Genomic DNA, 11,110 nt, shown 5'->3' with positions numbered 1-11,110 from the left:
TCCCCTTGAGACCACTTAAAACACCTTAGGACAACATAATTAGATGAATCCAAACAACATAATTAAATGAAACAATATATGTGTAAATATAAATGAAATGAATGTACATAGATTAATAAGACAAATCCATGCATGTGTAAAAATTTAAAAGAAGATCAATGATGCAAATATCCCCTTAAATGCCCTTAAGACCACTTAAAACACCTTAGGTCAACATAATTAGATGAATCCAAACAACCTAATTAAATGAAAAAATATGTGTAAATATAAATGAAATGAATACATAGATGCATAAAACATGTAAAATCAATGTATAAAACGTAAAATAAATGCATCAACAAAACTAAATTTCCACAAGTTATCCACATTGCTACACATGTCTAGAAATATCTAAATATATATACGAGTTTATCAAAATACTTGACCTATCTAATATATTTTACTTGTTCAAACATGACAAGTGAACTTAAAGCTCGTGGTACATATAATTTGGATCCTCCTTATCTTTTATAATTTCTAAATTTTTTTCATGATCTTCAATAGGCAACCTCCACTTTTGGTTGCCACGTCCTCTTTTTGGCAATGTCTCCAACTGCAATCTTGTCGCTATTACTAAGTGACTGTAGTGTAGAAATTTTTGGCCAGGCATATAATCAATGAATGTTACACCATTTGTATCTATCTTTATTTGTTGATAATAGGTGCCTTCAACAACAACTGAACCAGTGGGATATTGTTGCCCATCATCATCACTGACTGATTCCAATAACTTGCATTTTGGTTGTGTGCATCTCAGTAGATAATAATCTACACTTTCAATATTGTCAGGATCAACAATCACTGCAAAAATATCACCTGTGAAAATAGACTGTGCATGTATATATATTACAATCAATATTAGTTCCTAACACATTTTTAAATTAATGAAGAATTTAAAAATTTGTACATGTACATATATGTAATTTAAAAACTATGCATGCATGCACCTATAACAACTAAATCAGAAACACGTTCATAATCAGCTGAATATAGAGGATCATGAATATTAATAATGTCACTATCTTCGTAAGGAGGCATTGTGATAAAATATTTCATATCCCATTGCAAAACATATCCATTAGCAATATTTTGACAATGAGTATCTCTGTTGTTCTCAATGCAATCAACACAAAAGCATGATTTTCCTCTTGCAAGAATAACACGAGGCTTGCTAAATCTCGTAGTCGTGACTTGATGAAAACTTCTAATACCATTAATTGATTGACAATTATAAGGATTTGATCGATCAATATCTGATAATACATACAAAAATTATTTAGTCAATTTTAGTTCATTTCACACACACACACACACACACACTTGAATTTTAAAAATAATTCAAGAACACCAAGAACTTAAGAAATTATATATATATATATATATATATATATATATATATATATATATATATATATATATACACTTTTAACTTCCCAAAAATAACACTTGTTGTAAGTTGTATCACGACCATCAAAATGATTTTTGCACCATTCAATAATATCATTAGAATTACGTATGGTGTTACCTGTACAAAATCTCTTTCTTTAGAAAATTGGACAACCCACACACACACACACACCCATATTTATATATCTATGAAGATAATTTACCTGCAAGTTCATGTTGGTGAAGTGCATGCTTCACACATGCTCCTGCTCCATCATGCTCTCCTTTTCCATGTCCAATCTCAAAGAAGTTCCACAAAAACTTTATACTACGTAGAGCATGTTGTAGGGATAACCAGCTAAAAGCTTTTGCAAACTTAAATTGCCCTGACATGAATAACATATATACTAAATATATATATTTAAACTTTTGACCTGTTATGTACAATCAAATCATATATATATTAAAAAAAACAACTTAAATAATCAATTTCAAATCTAATGTACTTACCAGCACATCCATCTAACCAAATCCAATGTTGTGTACATTTTATCCCATGATCTTTAATATCTTCAAAAAACATTCCAAAACAATGTGCTACATAGCTCCTATCATGACACGTATCATCACTGATATAGAAATGGACCTCATTGATGATAATGCATTCATTTTTAGTACTCTCTATACCATCCACATGAAATTGTGCATGTCTATAGAAAACTTGTACAGATATTGTAACTTGATCAGAATGATAATATTGACTTTGAATTTCTGTGTGAGGACTAAATATATAGTTCTCGAAGAAATTTACAATTGAAAGAATACAACCTGGTGGAAAACAATTCTTTGAATCACGAAATTGTTTAGCCTGCCATCTTGCACCATGACAATGTTGGATATGTGGATATATCATATTACAAAATCTATCTATAGACTGAATGTAGGACAATTCACTCTCTTTCAACATAATTTTTTTGGATTCAGTTCCTGACTGACTTTGGTATGTCTCATATTCAAATCTCTTCCATATAACTAGTGCATGAATATCAATATTCTCAGTTTGCAACACAAACTTACTAAAAAATCCACAATCATTGCATTCACCTTTTATACATTATATTTTGAACTCATCGGAATCTTCTAATTTATCACATAAAATAGACTTCACAAATTGTGTTGTACTTGTAGGAATGACTAGATTTGGATTAATTGTTGCCATGAACTTCTTATATGATTTCAAGTGTAGATGAAATTCAACATGATTTCGACAACAACAAGTTTCACGTACCTTATTTATGTGTACAAAGCAAGGACGAAATCTCTCAAACATCCTTTGGCAAATCTTTACATCTGAAAAATTCTTGCTTGAATGCTTCAAACAATTCACTTTGTGTTGTATCTAAGAAATGTTTTGGATGTGTAATCTTTTTACCATCTTCATCTATCATCTGTATAGTATCCCTTCTATTGGAAGAAACACGAGATTGGTTGGTCCAATAATCAATGACCTGTCTTTTTACATCTTCAGAAATTTTGTCTTTTCTAGGAACCGTACAAACATTTACCCAATTCTTTTCGATGTTTTCATCCAAAATATTTCTCTTCCTAATGTATCTTTGAACAATTCTTCTAGATACATTCATTAATTGAGAAATTGCATTAACTTGTTTTTTACAAGTCAATTCCTTACTAGTAATCATAGTCATCAATGCTCTATGTGCAACACTTAAATCGACACCTCGACTTATGCTCTCAATACAATTCAATGCTTCTTGTAAATTTTCAATTATAGTTTCTTTTACTAATGTATCACTAGAACTTTTCTTATTACCAACACCCAACAAGTCCAAAACAAGTTTCATTTCCCTTTTCCTAAATAACTTAGAAAATAATTGTGCTCTTTCAACTATTGACTTATTTTTAAAATAATCATCCCACAAATTCTTACAATGCAATTTTAATGTGCTTTCAGGTATCATATCTTTAGATGGAATTTCATTGAAAAGACTATCTTCATCCATTTCCATCAAATTTTTCATATCAAAAATAAATTCATCTCCTACATGAGTAGATGTTTCTTGAACATCATCGGGTTGATCTTGAACAACAACACATTGTTGTTGACTACGTTTTGTATGACCTTTCATCTTATCATCCCTTTTACGATCATACAACCTTGATCTAGTCCTCTTATTTTTCATTGCAAGAAATATTTAGATCTTCAAAATTTTATGCTTTGAACTTAAAAACAACACATCCAAATATGCATATCTTCAAAATTTAGTGCTTTGAACTAAAAAGGTTATATATCTAATAATTTTTCGTCGGTTCTTAACAAAAAAAATATAATTAGTGAAATGTATAAATAATTTTGCATTCTTAAACTTATCATGTGTAAATTTCATCCATTTAAATCATTTGACTTAAAGTCCAATTTTTATAATTTAGAAAATGAAAAAATAAGGCTCAAGAAATTTAGGAGCATTGATAAAAAGTAAGAAATTTTAAGTATATACTTCAATTAGATACATTTGACTATGTGCAATGTACATATGAATGTGATTTAATAACAATAATTGCTTGAAATCACTTAGCTAATATACATAGAGAATTTGAGTCAAGTATTAAGAAATAAAATATAATATAATTTTCAGTACTAAATAGTGTTGGATATATGGCCAAGAAATGGTTAACGTCGTATCGCAGTGACTAAAGAATATGGTTAATCTGAAAAATATTTAATTTCCAAAAAACATCTAATATTGTAAATTAAGCATGATTGAAAAAATAATTTCAAATAACCTACTTGGAAAGGGTAGATGCCTTCCGAAAAAAAATCAAAATCTTCGCCCCTTTACAAAATTAGAAATATTCACCCCTTTATAATCTTCCTACTCGCTCCAAAATGCCACTTTATTTGAAAAAAAAAAGGATTGTTTGCAAAAATAACTCTTATTATTTTCGCAATTGATTGATTTGTTTTTTTTAATGCAAAAAATAATTCTTTTTTATATGTGGGAGTTGGCCCTCATAGTTCCGGCCATAAAGGATTATGTGGAATGCCAAGTGCCAGCCACATCAACAAAAATGATGATTTTCTCAAACTTGTCACTTCAACAACAAAATTCAATAGGTAAATTAAACTTATTAAAAAAATTAAAAATACCTTTTTTTAGAGATCGAAGTCACGATTCTACTCATAATTTTTTTAATGATTTGATTATATTTAATATATAAAAAATTAAAAATACTACAACTAGGTATTCTTTTGTTTGATATGAGTCTGCTTTGAAAAAAAAAAAAAAACATCAAATCACTTTAAAAAAATTGAAAAAAAATATGGTTCACTAGAAGAGAGAGTCTTCTCCAAAAGGGTATTTTTAGTTTTTGGATTATCATAAATTGAATAGACAAATTGTGGTGGGAGACAAAAACTGTCAAATTCTGGTGTATATGACTTCCAAATGCTATTACAAAGAAAATATACATCAATTTTAATTTTTTTTTTTTTTTCATACACTATATAAATATGTGATCTATAACTAATATCCAAATGAGAAAAAAAAAGTTGATTTACATTTACTTTTGATGTGGGAACCAAACCCCCTGTTTTTCAACGTTTTTCAGCAATAAAAAAAATAGACTTTAAAGCTAAAAAAAACATATAAATTATTGACAAAAAATTTCAAAAAATAGTAGACTTAAACTTCAACAAATTTTACACATTTCATCAGTTTACATCATCTTCAAATTCAAAATGCAAATGACACTTTTATGGCGACGAAATTGAACAGTTATTGTTGTGTTAGCCTTTTCCTTTGTAAAAGTGTGACACAGGTTTGTACTTTTATCCATAATTATAAATAAACTATAAATATTTAAACTTGTTAAATACGATTATTAATTTATTAGTTGTTATTAGGTATTGGAATTGAAAGGAAGTTAAGGTGCAAAAAATGCTTCCTAACGCTAATCTAGTGGGGGAGATGGTGCAAATTTTCTATACAAATATTCTATTAGAGAATGAAAAACACATTCACTAGTAGATAATAAGCATGCATAAAAATAAACATAATGAACACAAGATATATCATAGGGAAAACCCTTTCATGTGAAAAAACCCACACTCCAAAACCATAGTACTTTGTATTTCAGTAAACAAATTCTTACAATACATTATCAACAATTAGCTTCTTCAACAAGTGTCTACAACTAACAACCTACAATATGGATTAATTCCGACAACATAACACTTCACCTACAATACACAATATGACTAATACTCCCCAAGACTACCTTTTATAGTGAAATACAACAATAAGGAAAGCTTCTATATGAAGCAAGAAGATGGGATCGTGCAAATAATTTGGCCCTTTTTTTTTGCTATCAAAAAGCATGCAAATGACATATGTACACCTCCAAATGACTCCCCATTCAAACCTCCTTAATTGGGCACCTAAAATTTACTATAAATGGAGGTAGGTATGATAGATGCTCGTATTCATCTTACACCCATCATAACTTACAACATTTACAACTATAATAAAATCTATCATAAATGACTAATATTATCTTATTCTCTTACAACTTATCATAACCCAACTTGGACACCCACCTTCTCCTTGCAAAAGGTATGTCCTACCACTTGTCCAATATGTCATATAACCTGTCTAGGCTAACACTTGTCAAGATGTTCAAAGTGGGATAACTACCTCCACATGTACAACATATGTATCATATATTCATTCTTAAGTAGGATGCCACCACTAATACATTTGGGGTCAAATTCCGACGAAGGTTTCCGACGGACAAGGAACATTGTGTGAAAATTTGATTTTTTTTTTTTAAAATGCCCGTGTTCGTCGGAATTCCAATGACCTCGGGCATTTTATTAAAAAAAAAAAAACACAACACATTTTCATTTTGAAAGCAAACCGAAGCAAGCAGCGACCCACGTCTTGCCTCCCTGCCCCCCCGCCGGAGCAATCTCTGCACAAGCAAGGTAAGGTTTTTTTTGCAATCAAAGGAACTCTTTGTTTTTCAATGAAGGGCAACTAATTTTTTTTTGCAATCAAGGGCAACTGGTTTTTTTTTGCGAATTAATCCATTTTGTGCATATCCCGCGATCTTAAAATTCCATGAAATGACATCTCTTTGAGGTATTCCGTCATACAGTTCACATGCCGTGTGTATGCTACCCCATTTTGTGATTTTTGTTATTGGAGCATTTGCAACTAGTTTCTGACAAAAAACCCCCTTCAATTATGCTTTGATGGATGTCCATACCTTGTTCCAAAGCTCCTATTTTGGCACACGCAGGGAGGATGCTGGCAAACGTTGCATTGAGATAAACATGATTGTATTTCATGAGGATTTGAACTCAAAGCATTGGCACTATCACTTATGGCTATTTAGCTTTTTAAGACACTTACATAGTGCACTTCACCTGTCCTAATAATGGACTATCATGAGATTCTTAAGAATGGAAATACTCCAAACATCCATGCCCTCTATGTTGTCATTGTGGTTTCAATCATTGTGACTACATGCTTTTCAAGGACCAAGTAGTTTTCTTTTTTCATTGTTCTACTGTGCTTCTCAAGTTGCACCAAAATAGTTTTATTTAATGGCTTTATTTTGATAGTGATTTCTCCATGGCTTCCACTGTCTTTTTCTTGGCACATTCAATGCATTGTCATCTATCACTACTATTTATTGTCCTTTTTACCTTTATTGAGGTTGTTCTCATACATGTCATTCACTTTGTCTATGAGTATATCTCAACCAATTCACTGTTGTAAGTAGAAATAAAAGATTAGTCTCATCTCTTTTACTATTTTAGACCTTCATAGTAATCTTTGCAATATATCATTTCCTTCCAATTATATGGAATAATGATTTTCTTTTTATGGAATGTGATGAAGGCTTGAGTGTGTCTTCTTGAACTCAGTTATTACCAGCTCCTCTATGATTACCTTAGATCTTTGTGACTAAGAATTGTTCTTGATGAACTTATGCTCTTTATTGATTTCTTTTACTACCGTTATATTATCCTGAAAAAGGCTTGTTCAATGCTCCCTTAGCATGCATGTGCTCTCTTTGTATTTCTCTAGGGCTACTCATTAATGTATCTATGGATTTCCCTTATTCACTATCTTGTGACAGTCATTTGCAGATTTGGGACTATCATCTTTCATAATTTGATGTCTTTAAGATGTGGGTACATTGCTTGACAAGAAAAGCTAGAGCATTTGTGAAGTTCAAAGAGTTTAAACCCCTTGTTGAATGGTCATCTAGTTGTTCTCTAAATGCAAAATGCTCAAGTAAATGAGAAATTCACTCAAAATGGTTTACCCACAACTAAAAGAAAACAACTAACCACTACATATATGCATCAACAAAACAGTGTTGTATAGAGACCTAATCATGCCTTCATGGATATGTAGATCAAGTTCCTACATTTTGGACAAAAGCAATTCACACAATAATATATTTGTTGAACACACCCACCACAAAGATTTGGTTATGCAATAATATATTTGATGTTAACTTTATCATGGAGGATTTGGTTATGCTTGTTACAATCAAGGTTTGACCAAACTAATTCTTAAATATACAAATGAAGAGTGTGGTTGGTTGGTGACTAATTACTCTTTTTAACACCATTTACAAGATCATATCTAAATCAAGTGTCTCAAGAATTAAGCTACTGCTAAGAAGATAGTTTGCCTAAAGCAAATGGGTTTCTTGGGTGGCTATTATTGTAGATAACTTAGTTCCTTCATGAGAATCAATCAATTTGGAACATGTATAACTCACATTTGTGACATGTCACTAATGCAATTCCTTAGTACTTGTTTGAGTACTATCTCCTCTATTGTTTTCTATCCACTTTTGTGTCCTTCTTAGAACAAATAATAGATTAATGAGAAGGTAAGTGTTTGTTGTATGGGTAGCTACGATCCACTTGTACATTCTTAGTGATTATTGACGGCTATGTCTTGGAGGCTAATCCCATTAAACAAACAAGGGGGAAGTCATACATAATCGTATGGATCCTCCCTAGTTGTGTGTGGATTCAAGACCATCATTTCATATGGTTCTTGGTTACTTTGTGAGACCATGGCATCCTCTTAGACCAATATGTGAGCCTTGTATTGTTATCCCTGCAATGTGGATGAATAAGTGTATGTTAAAATAAATGCTTTGCATGCCATATAGTTGCATATGAGTTGTTCACATCATCAGATCATGATTTAGAATCTGTGAATTCTTTTATCCATGTGAAGTCGAATGATTGATTATGAAAATGTGTTATACATTGAAGCATAATCTGTAAGATGTTCTCTTCAAGAAAAAATATTTATGCTTTCATAGTGAAATGTTGACGAAATGGGGTCCTAGTCTAGGAAAGTAAACTACAAACTTATACATTCACCATTTCAAAACATTTTATTGGGGAATAGTCAATTTGGTTCAATTTAATTCCTCTAGGAGAGACCAACAATATGATTAATTGTTCCATTTTGATGTGATTGGATATGATTAGATATAATTTCATTGAAGATGCAACAACTAAGTAAAATTATGCAAAATTGACAAGATTAAGCATAAACAGGCAAATAATAAAGCAAAAAGCTAACATAGAGGTACATATTTGGAAATAAGACTCTAAAATGAACCTAATCAGTTACCTATAGGGAAAATGAGGCTAGAGATAATCTACCTATATGGAAAGTGGTTAAACTCTACCTCTAAGTGGCTCATCTTGAGCATTGTTGGTATATGGGCATTGATGGCATATTATATCTGGTTTTATCATTTTTGTGGGTGCAAAATTAACAAGGCAAAATAGTATTAGTGGGATCATGATCTCATCAAAATGGTTTTGGCTTTGCATTTATGATAGCACATTGATCGCACCTTACAAAAGGTTCCAATCACATACATAGCATCCCAAAGTAAGGTCAATAATTATGTAACTTAATGCTTAAACTGGAGTTATGGGTAGTCATATACCGATCATTTCCAGGATTGATGCTTAAACTGGAGTTCTAGGTAGTCATATACCCATGGCATAGGGTAGGGGTGACCTACAAACAATGCTAGTTCTAGATGCCTATTTGCTTGGTGTATAACTTGTCAAAATTAGATCGATTGGCTACAGGTCTGCCATAAAGTTTCCAACTTATCACCAGTGAAAATACAAGAACCAAGGCTTAGAATACTCAAAAATGTCTCTCAGAAAGTCTGCAACAGGCAAACTTTTAGTAAGAATTTGCAGACACAATGCTCAGAAATTCACACAATCAGCTACATTAAATACGTTCTCTATTAAGTTCAATGTTTTAAGATGAAAAAGAAGAGTTAAATGGTTTTGGTTTGATTTGCAACTTTTGTGAAGCTTTTGCACTGAAGTTTCCATAGCCTGATTTTTTTTCTTGTGAAGGAAGACCATGTTAGATAATATCAGCGAAGAACAAAATAAGGAGACAATTGCTAGATTATGGTCTAACTTGAAAAGAAAAGGTGATGGGAAATGTTATTGTCCCTACAAAATTTGTAAGGGCTTAAAGAATAGAAGACTTCTAATCAAAACAGCTAAGAAACATTGTAGGCAGCATGGTCACATTGAAGGGGGACATGATTATCATCCACTGGTAAGTTGTTCATTATATCGTTTTAACAATTTATATACATAAGAAATCACTTGATAATGAGATCATGATCATGGTTTATTTATGTTGATCATTTTTATATAGGTCGAGCACCCAAGGGCACATGATATGGACCAACACAACCTGAAGAATATGGTTTTCAAAGTGGAGGAACATGGAGTTGTGAATATCGAAGCTGAAGATAATGATCCCATGGAAGATGATGATCATGCACCAGAAAACACAATTGAAGATGATGGTACAAATACATTGATCCATGAAACATTTAGTATTGGCACAACTGATCATGATGGTCAGGATGACCTTGATGCTCATGATTTACCTCTTCTTGAGAAGGCATATGAGCCCCTTTACAAAGGCTCCCAAACAACTCTTCTCTCTGTTTTATTGTTGTTGGTGAACTCGAAGGTTATGAATGGTTTATCCAATATAACAATCTCACGTATGTTAAGGTGTGTCATACATGTCATTACAGTTAATAAATGGTGAATCATGTACCATTAATATTCTTTATATTAACACCTCAAACTTTTTTTTTTTGTTGTAGATTGATAGGTGAGTTTTTCTTACCACCATCAAATATTCTACCTCGCTCATACCGATAATTATTTGCCATTATGAAAGATATTGGAATGGAGTATCAAACAATAGATGCTTGTCCCAATGATCATATTATATATCATAAACAACATGAATTTGGAACAGAATGCCCTGAATGTCATATCAGTAGATATCAAATAGATCAAATAACAAAAAAGGTGCCTCGCAAGGTTCTTTGTTATATTCCCATTATTCCACGTATGCAACGATTATTCAGGTGCACTAGCTTGGCACAATTTATGGATTACCATGCACACAATAGAAGTCGAGATGACATTATTCGAATGCCTGCGGATGGTTCAACATTTATGGACATAGAGGAAAAGTGGCCACACTTTAAAGAAGAACCTCGTAATCTTAGGTTTTCATTGGCAGCGGACGGTGTCACTCCATTTGGAGAGTTGAGA

This window comes from Cryptomeria japonica, chromosome 7, assembly GCF_030272615.1.
Source record: "Cryptomeria japonica chromosome 7, Sugi_1.0, whole genome shotgun sequence".
Lineage (NCBI taxonomy): Eukaryota > Viridiplantae > Streptophyta > Pinopsida > Cupressales > Cupressaceae > Cryptomeria > Cryptomeria japonica.
The sequence above is the reverse complement of the archived record's forward strand: the minus strand, read 5'-3'. Positions refer to the sequence as shown.